The sequence below is a fragment of the Cataglyphis hispanica genome, chromosome 4, assembly GCF_021464435.1.
Source record: "Cataglyphis hispanica isolate Lineage 1 chromosome 4, ULB_Chis1_1.0, whole genome shotgun sequence".
Taxonomy (NCBI): Eukaryota; Metazoa; Arthropoda; class Insecta; order Hymenoptera; family Formicidae; genus Cataglyphis; species Cataglyphis hispanica.
In genome coordinates, this window is record NC_065957.1 from 10,209,653 (window position 1) to 10,231,567 (window position 21,915).

A 21,915-nucleotide genomic window follows, 5' to 3' on the forward strand; every position below is an offset into this window, starting at 1 on the left:
ATAATATAATAGTACATATTATGCGCAACGATAAATTAATTCATTGAGCATATATGATTGAAAATATTAAGCACATATGAAAAAATATCTATACATAAAGTTATATGAAATAAAACATTTAGCATACTTGCCGTACTCATCAGAAGCTTCGATCTTTTTTAATAAAACATTTGAACAGTTCTGTTATGTTAAATCAAGTTAAAAGGAAAATTGATTTAACGAAACATTTCGGTAAAAATGTTTTTTTTTCTCTCTGCCGTTTACAGAGGTATTTAATTTAAAATAAAATACGCTATTCTTTTGCCTCACGTGCATTTGTATTTCTTTTTTTAGTCAAAAGTCCGAAATGTACTCTGCAAAATTCCGACCGACTCGTTGTCTAATTTAAAATTTTTCATATAATTTTTATCATCAAAATAAAAATAAAATGCAACTCGTATAAATAAATAAACTTGATAATGTTATTAGTTTTTTTATTAAGTTTTTATTTTATTTTTATGATATTATTAACTACGAGACACAAAATATAGTAAAATAAAGAGTAAAACAAGCCAGTTATTCGTTGTTATAATTTGTTTTTTTTTTGTGATTTACACATAGTAGCTCCATTATTTTTAAATTTTAGTATTAAGAAATTTACATGATTATTTCATTGCTACGCAAGACATTTGTATGCATCTCTTCGGTGTTACATGACATGAAAAATAATGAGCGTCTATACACGATAAAGTACGCGCGTTCATTAAACCGAATTCCGTTATAAAAATGGGAAGGATCATATAAACGCGCGTTGAGCATCGGCGAGGCGTTTCATACGCACGATTTCATCTGCGTGCTCTGCGTGCGGACGAGACGCGTGAGTAGAGCCTATACGGCAATTAAATTTCGCAATGGCTCGATAATTCGCAATTAAACCATCTACTCGACATTGCTGTACAATGAATGAGCTCGCGTGTACGCGCGAAAGAGGCCGATAACTAATAAAAAGCATTTATAGGTAGCTCGATGTAATGGTTGAATATATTGGATAGTAATATTAAAGAAATAATCCGAATTTTGGGTATACTATGCATACAGCGTTTTTATGCGTAAAACATTTTGATATCATCTTCTAATTTAAAAATATTTTGCAGCCAGAACTTTTAGTGAGATATGTTGAAATTTACGTTTGATTAAAATAATATGATTTATCTTGTTAAGAAAAATATGGGAAAGTGATTGCGGAGAAAAATAGATTGCGCTGTATTGATTAATATTTTGTTTGAATCTTAGCTTACATTTTAGGGATTCAATTTCAATGTGAATAAAGCTCGATAATTTTGATTTTAGATAGAACTTGACGTTAAATTTCGTATGTATATGTTTAAAGTATACAGACTTTTTATTATTTTCTAGGGACATGTTGAAAAGTACATACCTAAGTACTCGAAATTGACACGCGATCCTTGTGTGATATTAATGACAAATTTTGTGTGCGAGGGTGAACATTATATGTTACAAAATGTTATGACTGAATTATGGTGATATGTGGAAATGAACGTGTGACAAGTTTCGTCAACGAGAGAGACAGCGTGTGCTAGTGACGTTGTGTCAGTGTAGAGTGCGTAGAGCAACTAATCTACATCCCACTTCATTTCTAGAATTGTTAATTTGAAAACGCGTCGTCTTTTTAGATCTCAAGATAGTTTCGAGACAGTGTATGCTGTTAATAAAACTATATCCCAAGTGCATCCATAATTCCTGTGGCTTTGTTTGCGGACTTCGTGAATTGGTAAGTCGCAATTATATGATATAATTTTGTATAATGAAAAAAATTATTCTGCGCTTTCTTTTGTATGTGTGTGTGTGTGTGTGTGTGTGTGTGTGTGTGTGTGTGTGTGTGTGTGTGTGTGTGTGTGTGTGTGCGTATGATTTATCTATCGTTCATAATTATATATAACCGTATATCTTTATAATCGACATTATAAAATATGATATTTTTAATTTGACTGTTGTCACATTATGAAATATTAAATCTTTTGTATAAAATAGAAAATAATTTGCTCGTATATCAGTTAATATAGGTGACATATTAAATACATTTTTGACGTACGTACATTATATTACGAAGAGATAAGTTATTAATTTGTAAAGGGAACGCTTTTCGCGCAAAAATATCTTATAATATGACGTTTCACTTTTAAACATAAAATATAGAGAGAACTTTTATATAAAATATAACAATGATAAAAATATTAGAGTAGTAATGTAAGGATATATTTTAATTACATCTTGATTTGCCCTAATTTTTTTCATCACATATATGATCTATATACATTAATTATTTGACATGTGTTTCTTATCAAAATAAAAATCTTAAAAATAAAATGTATATAAATACAATATTAACTATTATTATATCCCTATAATTTTTTATAATTATATTAATTTATTATTAATAATATAGGCTCTCTTAACTCTGTGAAAGAGTGAAACTCAGAGTCAGAAAGCATATATGAGAAAGAAATTTTGACTTTTACCATTATGTAGATAACTGTATGAGTATATATTTTCACGCTTTGTTATCGAAACATCGAATAAGAGTGAGGCAGGGTGAACGACCATCGGAAAATAAAACAAAATAAATAGCAATAGGAAAAGCGTCATACGATCGCAGAATCAAACTTGATGGTATTCGTGTCCAAATCTCTATTCCAGTGATATACGATGTGGCAAAACAGAATCTGAAAAAAGATCGATATAGCTCGTACATCGATGCCAATTTAAAAAAATGCCTTCGGTACATCCAATGTGGTATGGAAAAACTTTATTACTCGCGTGTTTTCCAATAAGATTGATCCAATTTGCAGTTACTTTATCACTCATAACGCTTTGATATTGTTTTAAAATTTTTTATATATATTTTTTGGATTGAGACTTTGTGCGTTTTCGTACGATAAAGTTTACCATACTGCAAGAAAATTGTAATAAATTAACAAGGGCTTTTAATACGAAATAATTATTTAAAATAGATAATAAATCTGTATATCTGTTTAGCTGATAAATATATAATTAATCGCGAACTAATAGATCGCTATCTATCGCAGCGAGTAATCATCAAAGGATGCGCGAGCGTCTGGAATTCGGAAACCGTGATTCGAGAAAAGGAAGAAGTTAACACGGGCTTGGTACGTGCCAAGACTATTTCGAAAGAGTTACCGGCGACGCTAATATCAGTAATACCAATCCCACAACCGTCGCGATATTTCGACCTCAAAGCTGCTGCAGCCGCGTTCTGGAAGCTATCCAACGGATATACCTTACGATACCCATTCCAGCGTTTCCGAAAAGCGGACGATGTGAAAGAGGCCTAGATTCGAAAGATTTACAACAGCATGTTAAATGCATAGGCACCAATCAATGCGAATAAAAATTCGTAAATGATATCGGTTTTTTTGAAAACGTTATATATATTTTTGGTATATTTAATACACATTTTTTACCGCATACGATTTATATCAAATAATTAATATTTATAAAGATAAGATGTGCAACGCAAAGACAAGATACGTAGAAATATTAATCAAAATAAAAAAGTATCATGTTCATTTTCGAAAATGTGTGTCGCGCTTATGAGAATAACAGGATACATCGTATCCGTCTGATAAGCGCGATGTAGCGGATGTATACATGGTCTTTGAATCGATAACATTTAAATGCTAGTCATTGTTCGGCAGTATTACATGAATACACATACGAAATACGTAGTGATAGCTGTCCCGCCGCGGCTTTTCGACGGGACGAAAAGGACGAAAGCCCCCTTGATTTAATTTTACTGGATTCCCTTGCGCATCGCGTGGACAGGGCCACAAGAGAGGGTACTGAAATTCTCCGGTGACACCGGGCCAATTTCCAGAAGGGTTCGCCGAGTGGACGACAAACATGCGCTTTTGAATTTCCACGCTGTTTCATACGACGTAGAATGGTATCTCCAAGCACCGCCACGAAGTGCTTTGCTCTTCAGATTTGAGCTTTTCCAATATAGCATAGTCTATTTCCGTCGTGTCTCGAGTTTAATTTCGATTATCGCTTGATTCCTATATCGAAGCTTCGTTAGAGTAATGTCATTTTCGAAACGTTTATCAATGAGAGATAACTTATATAAACTGGAAATAACTTGTATAAACGATATCTACTTGATGTTCCACTAATTAAATATTTTCTTAATTATTTAACGATAAATATGCAATATTTATCACTAAAAAATTTATCGCCAACAAATTTTGAATTAAATTCCGTATAAAGAAAAATTTGTTCGCGTTTTTTGCACACAGACTGACCAATAACTGAGATATATTTTCAAAGTATTTTGTAACAATTTTGAAGGATCTATCCCCCTGATGTGGAATAAGCTTTTGGTGTGCTGCGATATTTCTTGTGCAAAGCAATTACGATACGAATATGGAGAACCCATCCATTGGTATTTTGTTCGTAAATCTTAATTCGCTTGAAAATGGAAATACAATTCGAGATACGTTTGGATTTCAGCTCTGCGCAAATATATATATATATATATATATATATATATATATATATATGTATATGCACATGGTATATATATATGGATCGATCGTAGCTTCGTTTATTATCGCGTAAGAGGAATTCGAGAATCGCGAGATCGACTTAGACGCGACAGGTATTTCGAAAATAATTATGAAATCCCATAAATATCGATCGAGTGACGTGTGCACGTGTGGCATGCATATTCTCTGCGGCTTTCCAGAGCTCCGGAAAGTGAATCAGCCAGATTTCTGGAAGTGTGATAGTTCCGGAAAAGAGATTTCCGGATACACACAACCCCGCATCCCGCCGCACATACGCAACCATATCCGAACAAAAATGCCATGATAGCATAAGAACGTGGGGCTGACGCGGGACAGAGACTTTTAATATAAAATACCAGACGTTCCGGATTCTAAAGCCACGGACTGATCCCGAGAAAAGAAGAGAAAATATTGGTATCGCTTCCAAGCTTGTATCGCATATGACGAGTTTCCCTTTATCATCGGATCACCGACCGTGATGCGCGTGAATATTCGGCCGCCGCGAATCATGCTTATTCTGCATTTTTTGTTGAATTTTTGTATCAAAACTATCGCACAATGCGCATGTTGCGAGAGAAATATCAGATTGTAGAAAACATGAATGGCCGGAACAAAAAGCAGGATGTAGAAAACGGTATTTTTATTGAATTATTGAAGAAAAAAAGTCAGGTTTGCGAGAGCGTGCGTGCATTTGATAGGCAGAGCCGAGCAAATTTGTTTTTTATTTTAATAATGTCAATAAAAACGCGTTTTAGAGGCTAATATTTGTCTGCGTACACTGTATAGAATAATTTTGCAAAAGTTTAAATATCGGAGCGATATTTTATTCAGTTCAATCCAACTGGCCGACCCATATCCCGACCCATTTCACTATTTCTGATACAAGAATGACTCTTGGAGTAAGCTTCTATAGAACTTCTGAAGGTCTGCTATCTTTATTCCACTGTCACGCCCTTAGGAACACACCCGCGTCGCGGTCGGTCTGAATTACCAATGAGTATTCCGATCACGTTGTCCCGGGCGAGCTGTTCGCGCGGAATAAGAGAGCTTCTTTCGTAAAGACAAGACGCCAAAACAAAGGGGCGAGAAAATGGAAAAACGGCGTGTATAAAAAAAAAATAAGTTGGATAAAAGTTGGGGTTAGTTCGATTGGCGATGATCATTGGCGCAACCATAGATATATATCTATTTTTTATACGAACTTTTTTTATCGAGTACCATCCGAACGAACAAACATGTACGTACTTGCGAGTTTGACCGTGTAAAATATTTTTTAGGATTATTGTTTGTGGAGAGAAGCTCGTGACTTTCGGGTAATAGTTAAAAAAAAAAAAAAAAATAATGTTTGATACTATGTGCTTGATCGTATGCCAGATATTATCTGGCAAATATATATATATATGTATAAAATGTACACACAGTCATAATAATTTTGTGAGAAACAAAATAATTTTTCTGATACATATAAATATATATATATATATATTATTCATAGTTTTTTACATAAACTTTTCAAGTCGTTTGTATTTGAATACTTAATTGGTATCGAATTGTTTGATAGATATATTGCATGTATAAAGATCGAAATATATGTCTAATTTTTATAAAATGGGACATATCAATCATATGGGAATCAATTGATTTATAATAAAGTAAATGTTTGTTGCCACAAAGAGCTGGAAGAAATTCAGGACAGCTTTTCTTCATTGTACTCTTATTTTTGGCAGAGTGTGCGTCAGAGTATGCACCTGCTTACCTATCGCGATATTCCTCTATCCTGTCTTTCGTAGTCGCTCACGGAAGCCTACTTTTCACGGATAAAAATCAATGGCGCATTTTCGCGCACGTCTGCACCCGAGGCACGTCGATGTAGAAGGCACTTTTTCCATGAAACACCTCGAACTCGTAGAATCCCATAAGGCGCTTAACTTCCCGACTTTCATCGCTATTCCATATCGAGGCATCACTTTTCCTTCCCATCCTCCTATTTTCGAGAGAGAACTATCTACCATCGGAACGTTCACCTAAAGATTTTGCAGTTCGTCTTCACACATGTCTAAAGCTCTTTAATATCTTTCAAAGAATCTGGTGATGGAAACATTTTACTTACTTGCTGTTTGTTAGCAGCTAGTATATAAATTGTGTTTTTAAGACGTAAAAAATAATAGTGTGCTATTTTGTTAGTATATAAGAAAAATTTTAGGAGGAGAAAAAGAGAAAAATTCATTATTTTAGATTTTTATGTTTCTATTTTTTTTTCTATTCTTGTGTGCGTATTGCGTTTACTTATGCGAAAAGCGGTTCAATTAACTAAATCTTTTGTATGTCTTTCGTGGCAATTTTTCTTATTAATATTCAGTCAATTTTGCTTTATTTTATGCTTTGCAAATTTGCAGTAGCAATCTTATTTTCTTCCCAAAAGGTTGCTCAGGATACAGAGACTTCAATTAAATTCCTGCGAGTTCTCAAGTCCACCGCGACGGCGGCGGTGGCCGCGTGTTCGTAGCCGGGGCTCGTCGGCGGCAAATTTAATTAAAAAAGTGCAAGCGCGGGATTTTTTTAAATTTTCTGTTGGCGAGTGCTCCACCTGGAAGACAAAGGGCTATATTTGTTCGCTCGTCATATAATTTTTCGTCCGAAAGACGGATGTTCGCGTTCATTCGCTCGCCCTCCCGTTTCTTCGCGTTCTTTCACGCTGTCGGTTATTGGGATTTGCAACTCGAAAACTCGTAACGGAGATTTAGTTCCGTGGATCAAGATCTTGGTAGTTTCTTGAAGTGATTCATTACTGCTTCTTAACTTTAGTAGGAGTTAAGTTTTGGGATCGGACTATCGTGAGAACATTATCTTTTTCTTATTGTTTTTAATATTCGTAGATAGACTACAGTCATTGGAGTCTGTTAATAAAATAATATTTTAAGCATGTCTCTTACAATAATGTTTTGATATTATTATCACATACTATTTAGAGTAAATTTTATATCTTAATATGATGTATAATACATATGCGATTGCGGATTATTAATTATTTTCTTTTATATTTTTTTGCAACATTTTAATTTAGTTTTATAACAAATGCACATATTAATTCATAAAATTAAATGCATTTAAAATCTTGTAATTCTAATTATTTTCTATATGCAATTTGCTTTTATCTCTTATTTTTCATTTTATTTATTTTAATTTACTGTTTTTTCTTTATATATATTTTGTTTAGCTTTATTTTAGTTCTGATATTAATTTAAAATTTTTGTTAACAAGCTAGCAAATATATACAAAATTAGAATTCAATTATCATTACTAAATATTTTTATTTGTAATTGAATTTACAATTTATTAATGCTTAATCTTGTGTGCTAAGAATCTTGTAATATTATATAGAAATTTTCTAACTATTCACAAATTAAATGATTAATCTTTAGAAGCCATCGATCCAAAATTGTATTTTTTTCATATATGTTACTGAAATACATATTTTTATTAAACATGCTACTATGACATATAGAATTTTATATATGTATACGCTTATTCTACTCGTAAAATAGCAGAATAAGGACACTTTGTATTCGTGGCGCGTCGCGTTGGAAAAATTGAGTATACTTTCGAATTGTAAGATATGAAAAATCGAATATCTAATATAGTCTGGGTTTTTTTATAGTTCGGGGAAACACAAGGCAACTCTTTTTAAAATTCTCATGTCAATTCAATATGTTATTAAGATATATGAAAATTATTTTATATATTATGAAATTATTTACATTACATTAGTAATGTCGCAACGTCTTTCTGTTAGTAGAAACATTAGTAGAAGAAAATAAATAAATAAATTTCTCAAAAATAAATTTTCGACAAGTTGAACTCTCAAACATGTACTAATATAATATTTATATTTTATTGAATAAAAATATTAAATTTTTTTAAAGTTATTTTTTGAAAACATTCTCGATATGATAAAAGCTGAATGAATGCGTGCACGTCGTGAATGCAAATTGTTATATTTCGGCGAAATGACGGCGAAACCTTTGTCCGTAATTTCAATATAATTCCTTTGTATAACTATACAATGTTATTATCAGCTTACAAACGTAAGCTCGGCTTTTGTCAAATTCTGAATCTCAATGTGCGGCGCATCTATCTAAGAGATCTGGTAATCCTCTTCTCCCTCGGCAGGTACATATCTCTGGATTGTGCGAAAATAAATTTCTTGCCGCAATGTTGTCGAGGATATAGAGGGGTTTGTTGCAAAGAGGAGGACCGCAGTGAGGGGCGCGCCTTTAGACGCGTCGTAGAATCTTCTCTCAATTTCTACGAGCTGTATCCAACGATAGCGTTGTTTCATAAACGTATTCGAGAGAACTACCCCTAGGGTATGCGTTTTCTGAAAAGTTTTATTTATTTACCCGCGCTACAAAGCTGTCGCATCTCGTCCTCGAGGAATATTATTAAAGTCGCTGCTCATGTTTGACTTCGACGGATTGCGCCGAGACGAATTGAATAGATCGGGATTCGAAAACTATTCGTATGTCGGATTCGTATATTCGGGGCAACGCGATACACAATACGTTGCCGAACGAGTGCCGAATAAACTGTACGGATTGGCAACTGGGTTAGGTACCCACGCAATAACGACCCGCAACATACGGTTGCATTCGTGCGTATTATATGCGTCATACGCGTTTGTTTTAAGTTTGTTACCGTTGATATGTGTACGAGCGTGTATTACCGCACGCGATTGCGTTATGCCGGTAATGTCGTTCAATATTGACAGACGTATCATTGAAACGGCTCATTAGAAGTTTGTAATGGATGATGGTTCAGCCGAATTGCACCATCCTCTCATGCACACGATCTGTAATGTAAGTTCTACAACTTCTCTCTCTCTCTCTCTCTCTCTCTCTCTCTCTCTCTCTCTTGATGTGCGTTATGCAACTGATAAAATTTGATTTAATCTTTCTGTAGCTTAAAGCTTCCCCGATGTAATCTATGATCTTATATATATATATATATATATATATATATATATATATATATATATATATATAACTTATAACTATAATTTATTTAAATAAAATATACAATAATTGCCATACATCACTATAATTGTAGAAATATCAATTAATTCATTAATATAACGAAATGTGTTTTTTGTTGCAATTATTTTGTTCTAATTTTTTCTTTTTTAATGTGAAATTTTGGTTCTACATAAGTACACACCACGCACGTGTAAAGAATAATAAAAATCGTAAGCTATAATGAGAATAAAGAGCTTGCAGTTATTTGAACAGAATGTTTTGTAGCTTTGTTTACGTTTAGGTAGAGAACTTTTCAATTCACGCCCATACCCATAGGTTCTAACTTTATTACGGTCTGACCGCAATTTTAGCGGGCGTTCTAAAGCAGGGCGATATATGCGCGCGATTTTGCGTTAGTCGTATTGTAACAGCATCGAAATTGCATCCACACGCGTACTGTGTCTCTCGTTACGCGCTAATGTACTTTTCAATGTCGATTAGAGCTGCGTCTACTCTCGCGTCTAATTGTGCCCGATAAATTGGCAAACTTAATGATAACTGATGATCGAAATTTATTAAGCGTTTCGCCAGTGATCTGCCAATGCTTGCAAGTAATATTTGCTATTGCTTATTATTGCTTGAAAAATCGATACATTTTGTTTGAGCACTGTAATCGTTAAAATGGATCTATTCCATAATGATTGAATATTTAAAAAAATATGAAAGAGACGTATTAAAAACTTATTTGAGCTATATACAACTCATTCGCAAAATGCACCATTTTTTAGAGCTTCAAATTGGCTCCAACTAGAGTCTATTTTTGAATATAGCTTAGCAAACTTGAAGAACACTTGCGGACAATCAAGGGCCTGGCAACCTCGAGCTGAAAAGCTGGAGATGGAGTCAAAGAAGTCTTCCTCTTTGCGCACTCGGCACAATTTTTCCGATTCCACGTCCCAGCGATTCTCAACTCTTCTCCTGTTCCTGTCGTTTCTTACTCTTTGTTGAAGCAGCCATGCGAGAGAAATTTCTTTCTATGCCCGGCGCATCAAAAAAACGTGGTGTATTGTTAACTTTTTAGTTCGCCATAGGTCGATAAGCCCATTTCCATGCTTCTCGTGGCTTTATTATTTCACATAAAACATTCCATCCGAAAATATCATACTTATGTTATTAACTAATCATCGCAATAACTTAAAAGTTTATTCCGCCACAAATATTTGCATTTTTTTTTATAAATTTGATTGCTTAATATATTTTATTTATTTCAAAATTTTGAAATGCATTGATGAAAAGTTTCAATATACATTCAGTATATTGTGTTTTATATTATTACTAGCATATAAATTTACGCGCGCATTGTGTGATAAGAACAATAATCTCATTAAAAGTTAATCAGAAAGGATTGATTCTCAATTTGTGAATAATTACAATGATGATGTAACTGATAAGTTTGCCATTCTTGTCATACCGTCATCCATCTCCATTTCGATTTCTATTCAGGCGATTCCCCTTCGTAAACCTCCATCGTCGACATCGTGGCTACCCTCGAACCGCTACGAAATGTACACGTCTGCGAAGCAAATTCCAGATTACCGTTGGCTTCGGATAACATTTACATACGGCATACATTTACCGTTGCATTCCGAGAGTTACCCGATCCTCGTCGTAGAAACTGATAGCGATACTCTATAGAGAGAAGTAGATAAGAGAAAGAAGGCGCAAAGAGAGAGGAAGGAAAGGCAATTTTATGATTAATAATCAATAAGCAAAAACGATAAAATAAGCTTTACTGTAAAAATCATCATGGATTTTCTTTAGCCCCGAAGGCAAAAGAGTAGTTCTCGATGATGGTTCTATAGATGGGATAGGGTTATTAGTACCTAAAACTTGAAAGTGGCAGGTTACGATTCCGCGGCGTTATCGCGAGGATTAACCTAAAGGAGAAAAGGGAAGTTTGCCGAGGCAGTTAAAAGTTAGATGCTGCGGGCAAAAGGAGGTTTATATAACATAGATGCCAGTAAAGAAATTATAAAATCTCGGCGAGATACCAACAGAGGAGCATGATTTATCTTGGAATTACAATTACGAGTTTGGATATTCATACATTGAATACGAGATGTATTTTATTTCGTTCGTAATAACGAGGCGCGCGGAAAATAATTTTAAATAAATAAAACATATAATTTCGATATATATATATATATATATTTCGAATTTCTACTGTGTTTTTTCATTTTTCTCTTTTTATGTATAATATAAATTACATTTAGATAAATTTTTTTGGTATTTGTTCTGTTGGAATAAAATGTATTGAATTTGAAATTTATATAATTTGAGTTTTATAATGCTTGGTAGATTTTTGGAAAAGATTTTTGGCATCGATTAAATTATATGTATATAAAGTATATTTGTACAACTATATATATATATATATATATATATATATATATATATATATATATATATATATATGTTTGAATCGTTAATGAAAGATCTATAATGAGCTGCATGATGAACGCGAATGTGTGCAAGGAATCAAAGTCCACGATAATGCGTAATATTCCTCGGCTTTGAGCAGTCTAAAGGGTAAATTGGATACGAAGTAGCAAAACGCGATGCGTCGTCCAAGTCTCACGGTATACGCGTTCTTTCCAATCCTTTAGTCGCATCTCTCTTTAGTCGCAGTGTGCATTTGCATTTAAAATCGAGATGAGCTGACGAATAAAAAGTCACCATGTTTTTGATACCAGCTCGAAATACCCTTTTCTTGGAGAACGCCGCGCGAGAAAGAGATCGAATAAAGATCGCAGCTGTAGAAAAGAAAAGGAGAAGTTGGTTGGGCGCGAGAATACGCAGAGAGCTTTTCGACTATATGCTTTTCTACGATCCGGTTCAGGAACTCGTCGAGATCTTCGCGGAGCAGACCTGCGGAGACGCATCAGGGCGTAAGAGAGCCCAAAAGAGAGGGCGGTAGCGGAGAGAACGGCGGACGCTTCTCATTGTTTGACGCCGGAATGGATGCGAGCTTGATGGAATACAAAATAGAGACGTGACCTACCTCGAATGGTGCAAGGCGGTTGTACTGATGGTAGTGCGAAGAATGGCAGCGGGAAGGGATGGGAGGAAGAAAGATATCGTAAAGCGACGGGGGAAGCGGATAAAAAGTGTGCGGGGTGAAAACGTGATGGGAGACATATATATGAAACGACAGACATTTGTTAATGTTCTAGGTGACCACGGTATGTCATGTAAAATATAACATCCGAGACACATAGACCAGAGATACGCAAATTTGTAAATTCGATATTACTTATTTATATAAAATCATTTGTGTGCAGTTTATAATAATACATGATTGATTTTAGGAAATTATAATACGATTATCATAAGAAGTTTTTAGATACATAAGAGTTTTTATGAAAATAAAATAAAATGAATTTAAATAAAATAAATGATAATAATTGAAATTGAGCAAGATGCACATATATATATATATATATATATATATATAATTAAAGCGGAAATAAATTTAGCTCAAATTTTATAGAAAGAAGTTACATTACGCGAGGCACCTCGCCTTTTTATCGCAATAGATATTGAGCTTTGTATGGTGATTGCGGATGCTCTGAGAAATAGGAGAACATTGTATAAAATGTAGCCGAAGAAGAAGAAGAGGCAAAAAACGAAAAAGAAAAAGCAAAGATGTAGAGGATGAAAATAAATAAAGAGGATGCAGGCAATGCTATCGATGTTCGCAAGGGACAAAGTACTTCATAAGACGAAAGACAGCAAGAGGATAGAAGGCGGGGAAAGAAAAGAGAATAGTCGGTGTACGGAGGGAGGCCCTTCCTATCTATTGTTCGAACTGCAAGAGTATCTAATGGCGCGAAGTTCCGTCGGTGCTTGCCTCGAGCTAAAGTTTTATCGTCTACTATCGACTTCGACGCCAATTTTTGAGCCGTCAGTGCTTCGCTTTGCGTGTTGCACCGTCGTCCGCATCTTTACCGCCTCACCACGCTTCTAGGTACTACTTCGTTGGCCTTTGACTCATTCTCACTGCACTTTACTCTATACTTTTGATGTTTATCTTTTATCGGTTTTACATGACTCTACATTTTGAATTACAATTGATGCTGTAATATATAGGTCCATTTCGTAAATAGGAATATAATGCGAAAATTTTGCAAATAATTTTAGTTATCTGTAAAATAATTAATTTTTATTGATAATGCCAATAATATCGAGGAAATAAAGTATCATTGAAAAAACGTGGAATTGAAAGATTATATAAAAAGAAAATTTTTTTTTGAGTAATTTATGTAAAATAATGAAGTTAATAAAAATAATAAAAAAAATAATTTTATAAAAAAATTTTATACAACCTGCTATATTTTTATGAAAACTATAGCATTATATATTATTATAATTTTTTTGTTAATATAAATATTTCGAAATAAATGGATTTTGCTTTTGCGTTAAATAGCAATAATCTCGACAAAGAAATCAAATTTATCAAAGGACATATTTGAAAACTCTATTTACATCGTAAATTGAAAGTTAAATATACTTTAGCATGCAACCCCATTGGTTTCTGAGAACGGCCATAAAAATTTCAGTCGACTATCGTTATATAACTGCATTTTGACACGCGAGAAATTGCCATAAACGCAATCAACTTAGTCCTTCTCAAACAATCGTTAAATATTTTTATATTTTATTTTCATGCTCTTCATTGTTTTATAGCCGTCTTCTCAAAACTGGCAGTTTGACATTATTAATGACTGCTTTTATTATTTTTCATGCAGAATAATATCTTTTCTTCTTTCCTGAGAAATTATAATATTTTTCCCCTTATTATTGAATATTTATAAATATTCATTCTCAATTCTTTAAAAATGATTGATACTCGAGGTATATAATTTTTTTACTTTCTCTTTTATTGTTTCTTTCTCGCTTGGCAATAAGTGAGTTATTTATTTTATTTTATTAATATTTATTGTAATACATAATTTTCACGAATCCTTGATGCCGTAGCCATGTAAGATTCAGCTTGCGGGTCCCACGAGCGCTTTATCTACACATTAATCCCGGAAAGGAAGCATAATTATGCTCGGCGAAACTATTACTGCGATTCGTGCTTGCTTCAAAGTTTCGAGCCGCCGAGGACGAAAGTCTAACTATATATTCTACTATCTCTTGTATATAATACTTGCATCTATACATGTGCTAATGCGTGTGCACTTATATATAAGCGAATACGAGGCTTCCAGGATCCCCCGCTGACAAATTGTTACCACGACTGTGCTTGCGGTTTGAGGATAACGAAATACATAATTCAAACACATCCGTACCTCGTAGCAAGTCGACTCGGCTATTGTCGAAATGTCCAGCGCAGCTATAGAGATTTTGCGTTAAGACTATCGTAATCGATTCTTACTAGATTCTCATTAAAAAACGTTTTGTCTAGATCTAGATGATTGTCCTTAACAACGTAACTTTGACAAACATTTTTTTTATGATTTCTTTATAAATTATGAAAATTTTATTTATATATCTCTATTTTTATAATTAGTATTTTATTTATATACTAATTTTATTTATATATATATTTTATTTATATCGGTAAAAAAGAAGAATGTGAATCACTATCGTAATTTGAAAGACATCTTGCGCCGAATTGTATTCGAAAATTTGTGCGCGAAACTAAATGAGCTAAATTTACAAAACACTGGATGTCGAGTATCAGAATTTCTCAAGTAAAGTAGATGTTGAAAAATATGATACTCTTCCCACAATTCACGCGGGCAAAATTTCTTTTTGCTCGATTGCCATTTTTGTAACGTTCTCCGGTTCGCGAATTATTTCGCGACGATGGGCCTCCCAAATGTAGCATGTGTGACGAAAATGCTTGGAGCGCTCGCGGAAAGACGTGGAACGAGGAATGCTTCCGAGGCTACCTCATCCCTGGAATTTTCGGAGGCTTTCCAGAGGACACGTTCGAGCTTACTCGCTTTATCCCTTCATCCTGACTCGCTAAATTATTCAATTCATTTCTGTGGAGCTTCCAACTAACTCGAATACCCTCTATCTCGCGCCCGCTGCTCTTCCTCTCTCTCTTTCTCACCATCGCCAATCCAATTCTTGGAGTTGAGACTCTCTCACCTTTTGTCGTAGATTTAGCATGCTGGCGCAATGGGACGTCCATTGGAAAGTTTCTATTTAGATGGACGGAATGGATCATAAGAAATGCATGATAAATCTGATAAACTAACACTCCGCATTTGATGTACATTGTTTATTTAGCTTTACATTTTGCTAATTCTAACAGTATGCTGAAACTTTCATCTCGCGCGCGCTTTTACATTCACGCACAAGCAGGGGATATTTATTTCTTATAGCTTTATTAATAAATCATTAATATTTGCATTTATATAAAAGTTGATTTTTAGTTGTATTAATATTTAATTGTTAATTGTATTAAATTGTATAATATTGGCGCTTGTGCACGAATTTGATTTATATTTTTAAAAACAAAAGTCTGAAAAAAATCTTTTATTTTTTTATCTTATTCTTTGATAGAATGGAAGCGTCCTACCGTTGATAAAAATAAATTTCTTAACTTACGCGTCGCAAAGTAACAACATAAGAAACACAATATAAATGATAAAAACAGATTAATAAATGTTTTTCTTTTCACATTTATGTTAGTTTGCATTTCATCAAAAGTGGATTTTGATTTATGTGTACGGAAATGTCGCGTGTGTAATTTACAATCTACTATTTGTCGAATGGTTCGTCAGCGCGTTCTCTTCAAACTACTCTCTGTCTGGTTGCAATAAATATCTTAATTTGACGCAACACGGGCATATTCAGTCCGCGCACTTCGTTCGTTATCGTTATGTAAAAGGCGAATTCGCGATGGATGGAGAGAATTCAGTGAAACGAGGTTAAAACTCGCAACGAAATGTCGTGCAAATTTGTTCCTAAGGGGCGTCTCTGTTGATGAAAAGAGCATCCTGGATGCGAAGTCTGGAATGTCTGATATCTTTCGAATAACGATAACGAGTACTTTTGTTATTTTCCATGCGTCTCTTTTGACGTCATCTCGTATTTTTTTAACGGCGCGAGTGTTATTGCGTGCTTTCAAAAATCGTACCAGTAAATTTTTCTGAATGAGACCGCATTTAGTGCAGTTTAGTCGTACTATCGTAACGTTTAAAGATCGAAAAGTAGAGGAAGAAAAACATATCTAATTTTATATTAACATATTTTACATTCGATATCTAGATCTAAAAAGATTATCACCGCTTTATGCATTAAAATCCCGGGGAAAATGGAGCGTAAATCTACTCTTTTTAAACTTCTTGGACGCATAATGGCACATTGTCATATTTTACATTGTGAAACGTGTAGCCCGAGACCTGTACTGGAATACGAGAATTTCCAGAGCATTCATGCAACTGTATCCGCGAGTGATTCCCAAGGGAAGAGATTATCTCGAAAATTGGTTGTAACATAACTCAGCTATATGTTAATTGCGTGTTAAAAAATTTAATCCTGTTACCCGAGAAATGCTCTTTATGTTACAATTAATTGCAATCTACTACTTGCCATATTTTATTTAATGTTAAAATAATATTTTGCATATACGGTAATTATAATCATTTATATATCATTAACATGAAAATAAATAATTGTTATATATTGTTTTAATAAAATTAATACATTTGAAAAGGTATAATTAATACGTTGTCGTTGTACTATGAAACCTAATGTAATGTAAAAATCTATCAGACAAATTCTTTAATTTTATTCTTTCTTTTCAAATTTTATTTTTATCATGATTTATATCAACTTGAAGTGGTATAATACGTCCGTCTGACCGTCATTTAGGTTTCCTATGTGAGGTCATTCCTTGGTTACTGCGGGTCATTACACGCGCAGGGACGCGCAGGCTTAAGTTCGAGGGGATTTGCACGTAATAAAAGCACCGTAGCTTTCTACTCGTAATACGTTCCGGCACCTTAGGTTGATTAAGCGTCAGACAGTCTGGTGCGCGCCGGTAGGACCGTTGCTAAATGTCTCGCATCTGTCACCGGGCTTTCCCACCGCCGATCTACCTGTCGTGCACGCACTAACACACTTGTATGTACTTGACGTACATATAGAACGGGAAAAGCGGGGGTGAAAAACATACCGCCGGTCGTACATACAGTCGGAAGCGAAGCTCTGCACCTCGACTACATTCATGGCCATTCTTTAGAGTCCGGCCCAATCTATCCGCTCAGAGTCGAGGTGTTTGGTATCCAAGAAAATTTCCATCTACCAATTCGGTAAGATGCCACGCTCATGTCCGAATGCAGAAAAGTAACGTAACGTTATTTCGAGAGATTACGTTTGCCGATTAAAAATGGATTATCTTGTAGAAAGACTTTGCCGCGCATTGCCTTTCTCAGGGAGTAATTAAGGATGACACACGGCAGAACTTTTTGCGCGGTTGAATTCACAACGTTGAAGACTTCCTTCTTCCGCTTGCAAATGATTGTTGAGCGCGATATAAAATTACTTCATGGAGAATTAGCTTAGATTAATGTGTGGCAAGAGTTTCTTATTTAATGTGATTACAAAGGGAGTATAATATGATACATTTCTGAAGAATTGCGAAGAAACAGCAGACATTAAGAAACGTATAGCGAGTTCCTTTTTAATTATCCGGTAGATATGTTATTCCGGGGGCGGTTATTTCAATGAATAATGCCAACTGGATTTTCTCGCTAAAATTGCGATCGCGAAGAAAACTTTCCTATTTCCTACACTTATTGGATTCAAGCTTGTCGCCGCAGAAAAACGCGAGCGCGATGTCTCTCACACGCTCGACGAACGGACCAAACAATTTGCGAAACTGCGAACTACATGGTCGAAAGATAGGAAAGAAAATTAGAGAGTTTGTCACTGAACGAATTCTGTGTACAATAAATCTCGAATATTCACTGATTAAAGATATAAATTTTTTTAAAGTTTATTGTTTATTTTATATACGCGGCAAGAAATAGAATCCGATTTACTGATAATGAGCTGGGATCTTTTCAAACATTAACTATATCTGAACTAAATTCTATATTACATACAGTCGCTTTAATTCTCAAATGGCAAGAACATGAAATGAAATTTTCCTTTCGATGGTTCTATCTGCATGTCCAAATTATTTGAGTGTCTCAAAATAATATTTTTAATTTAATAAAATTAGATATTAGTAATTAATACAAAAAAGTCTAAATTATTAACAAATAAATAACAATTTAGAATAATGTCGATCATTTTTGTTTGCTGAATATAATCAATAAACGTACTATGGATAACGACGAAAATCGATATTTAATAAGAGTTTTTTCTTCTACAAATTTTTTATCTTAACTAAATAATGAATATAAAGAAAAAAATATAATGAAAAATTTGACAATATTCCTGAAAGTATATTTTTAAAAAATAATCATATTTTATCTCTTTTATAAATTTTAATTTTTTTTTAAGTTTTTTGGTATGTAATTTATTTTAGTAATTGTATTTTAGTAATTGTATTTTCAAACTTGTATAATAATCTCATTTATATTATTTATTGATCATAAAGCTTTGTGAAGATTATTTATGCGTGATGATATGTCAACGTGTACATATTGTATTTATTTTAGTTATTAACATCATTAATTTATTATCATTATAAAATATATAATTGTGATAATTATTATCTTTTCCGTAATGATCACAATGCACATAATTAACAGCACTTTCAGAGCGCATCATGTCGAAATCAAAATGCTTTTTCCAAGATATTTTCCTCTCATTCGAGATTGCATCGTGTGCTGATTCTTAGCTGAAATTCTTTTATGATTTTTTTTTGTATGGACAGAGTCCGTGCTTGATACTTATCATGATAGCATTTCTCCTGATTAAAAAAATAAAATATAACAGAAAAAAGTTTCTTTGTCATATTGGAATATATTTCCAATTTTGTGAACGTTTGTCGTGAATTGAATCGTTAGATATACAATATATACATTCTTCTAATGATTTATTAGAAGTGAATACTTGCAGTGCATCTTTGTTGTAATTTTTTATTTTTGTGTAATTTTTTTTTTCTCTACAAATCTGATCTGTAAGAGGAGATTTCAGGACAATTCCGTATAAGGATTAATTATCCGATTTGGCTTTAATTTTGAAAGTCAGACAAGTTGGACATAAAATATTTGCATCCTAGAAGATCAATACTTTACTCAACTCAGAAGATACGTGAACTATTTGCATCATTTGTTTTTACTTTAAGAAAATTTGAATAGTTAACAATTCATTAGTTTCTCTGCATTTACAGTGTCATTAATTTCCTATGAAGTGGCTATCATCATTTGTCTTTAGAAAGAACTTTTAAGCTAAAATATAATACCGTTTTTCTTGAGATATTACTTAGGTTTTTCTTTTTTCTTATTTATTTTTAAAATATTCTAATATTACTATTTTTTGAAATATTTTTCGCGATTATGTCATTTTTTGGCCTGAGTAATATGATTTATTTTCAATCTTATCTGACAATGAGATATTCATAATTTCAACGAAAACGAAATGTTATCAGCGAATGGAAAATGAACAAAATTATATTAGGTTCTGTTGACTGTATACTTCATAGATACAATGCGTCTAATTTGAAAATGTCAACATTAGAAGATCTTTTATACATATAATTAAATTCAATGCATATATTAAATAAGTATATTTATTTGCTTGTAATACACACAATTAATTTATAATTTACATATGTAGTATAATTACTAATATTAATATGTACATACGATTTACTGCGATAATATATCTTATACAACAATTATATAAATATGTAAAACGTCAAATATGAGTAATAAACAAATTGCATAACTATATTCACAAAAAGTAATGTGCGGTGCCGATTATCTTAGATGTCTCTCCCGCGGAATTCTTTCGTATATCTCACGATGCCGGTTGTCTTATCAAAATCTAGGTCGTGAAAGTGCAGCATAAAGTTGCCCATGATTGAAAATATCTTTTCTTAAATCGATTGCAATTTTATTAAATATTTGTCCTTGTGATTTATTTACCTTAGAGACAACCAATCACGTTCAAAATAACGCGATAACAATGCAATCGGTATATATATGTTTTATAAGAAGAAACTATAGTTTTTATTTTAATTTATAGCTAGATATGCAATACTTAAGAAGCTTAACAAATGGGCTATCTTTGAATTTATTGCATTATACTTTTTTTGATTAAACATTCAATAATCTAATGATGAATCTTGCTTTCATTCGTGTCTTCTATTTGAGATTGCGCATACATGTTATGTATAACCAACACTTATCGGGTTTATTGTTAGGTTGCCCTTGTATCAGAGTTTTATAAATATGGAAAATTGTTTTGACGTAGTCTCCAGTGCAGTGCGACGTAATTATTCTTGTAGTTATTATGTAAATGAATTGTATGCACGTGTTGAATAAATCTGCAATACACAACTTGATAATCTTTGAACATTTCCGCTGCTTTTTTTATTCACATATGGAGGATATTTTAATTAAATGTTAAATCAAACGTTTGTTTTGTAACATTGAAATTGAATCAATGAATTAAATAGCACTTTCAATCTTTTTGTAAAATGTATTTTTTAATTTTAATTATAAACTTTAATATGCTATTATTGGATTCTTAAAATGAATATTGTCCAAATATTGTCTAAAAGCTGTTAAGAAGCTAAACGCTTTTTATTTTTCACGAATATTTTCTTTATATCTATGATCTATTACTGAAAATAGAATATAAAAGCGTTCTAATTTATTCCTAAATATTAAAAATTACAACAGCAATTTTAAAACTTATCTGAAAGAATCTTAAATTTATTTTTATAAATAATTTCTTAACTATTATAAGGCATTGAATTATGAAGCTGTACAAATTGTCAAAATATACAATCTCCATGATGGTAGCTACTATGAAATAGGCACAACGAGAGATTTAATTATCATCGCGAAAAAGAGACAATTAATATGCCTTTTTTAGAGAAGGTTACTTTTGGTGCTTTCAATCGCGCAAAAATTTTTAGACTTTTTCTAGACTGAAAAAAATAAATAGATTAAAATTAACATATTTATTTAGCACAGCTTGTATCTTATTATAATTAATAATTAAAATAATTATAAATGTGCATTGTACGTATTATCATATACATATATAAATTATTATATTTCATACACATGATATATAAGTTTCCATTTGGACAGGAACACGTGTAAAGGTTG

General features: G+C 32.9%; 2 protein-coding genes across 4 annotated transcripts in view; one reads left to right on the forward strand and one right to left on the reverse strand.

Annotated features, from left to right (window-relative positions):
- The window catches only part of LOC126848796 (TWiK family of potassium channels protein 7-like), a 255,765-nt gene that overhangs the window by 60,219 nt on the left and 173,631 nt on the right, over positions 1-21,915 (forward strand). The window contains exon 2 of one of the 3 annotated variants that reach the window (XM_050590006.1): positions 1,396-1,771. The exons of the other annotated variants lie outside the window; for them this stretch is intronic. The gene's annotated coding sequence lies outside the window, so the exon portion shown is untranslated. The remainder of the gene's footprint in view (positions 1-1,395; positions 1,772-21,915) is intronic. 3 annotated transcript variants of the gene reach the window in all.
- LOC126848808 (retinol-binding protein pinta-like) overlaps positions 1-21,915 on the reverse strand; it is a 562,409-nt gene that overhangs the window by 18,004 nt on the left and 522,490 nt on the right. The gene's annotated exons all lie outside the window — the stretch shown is intronic.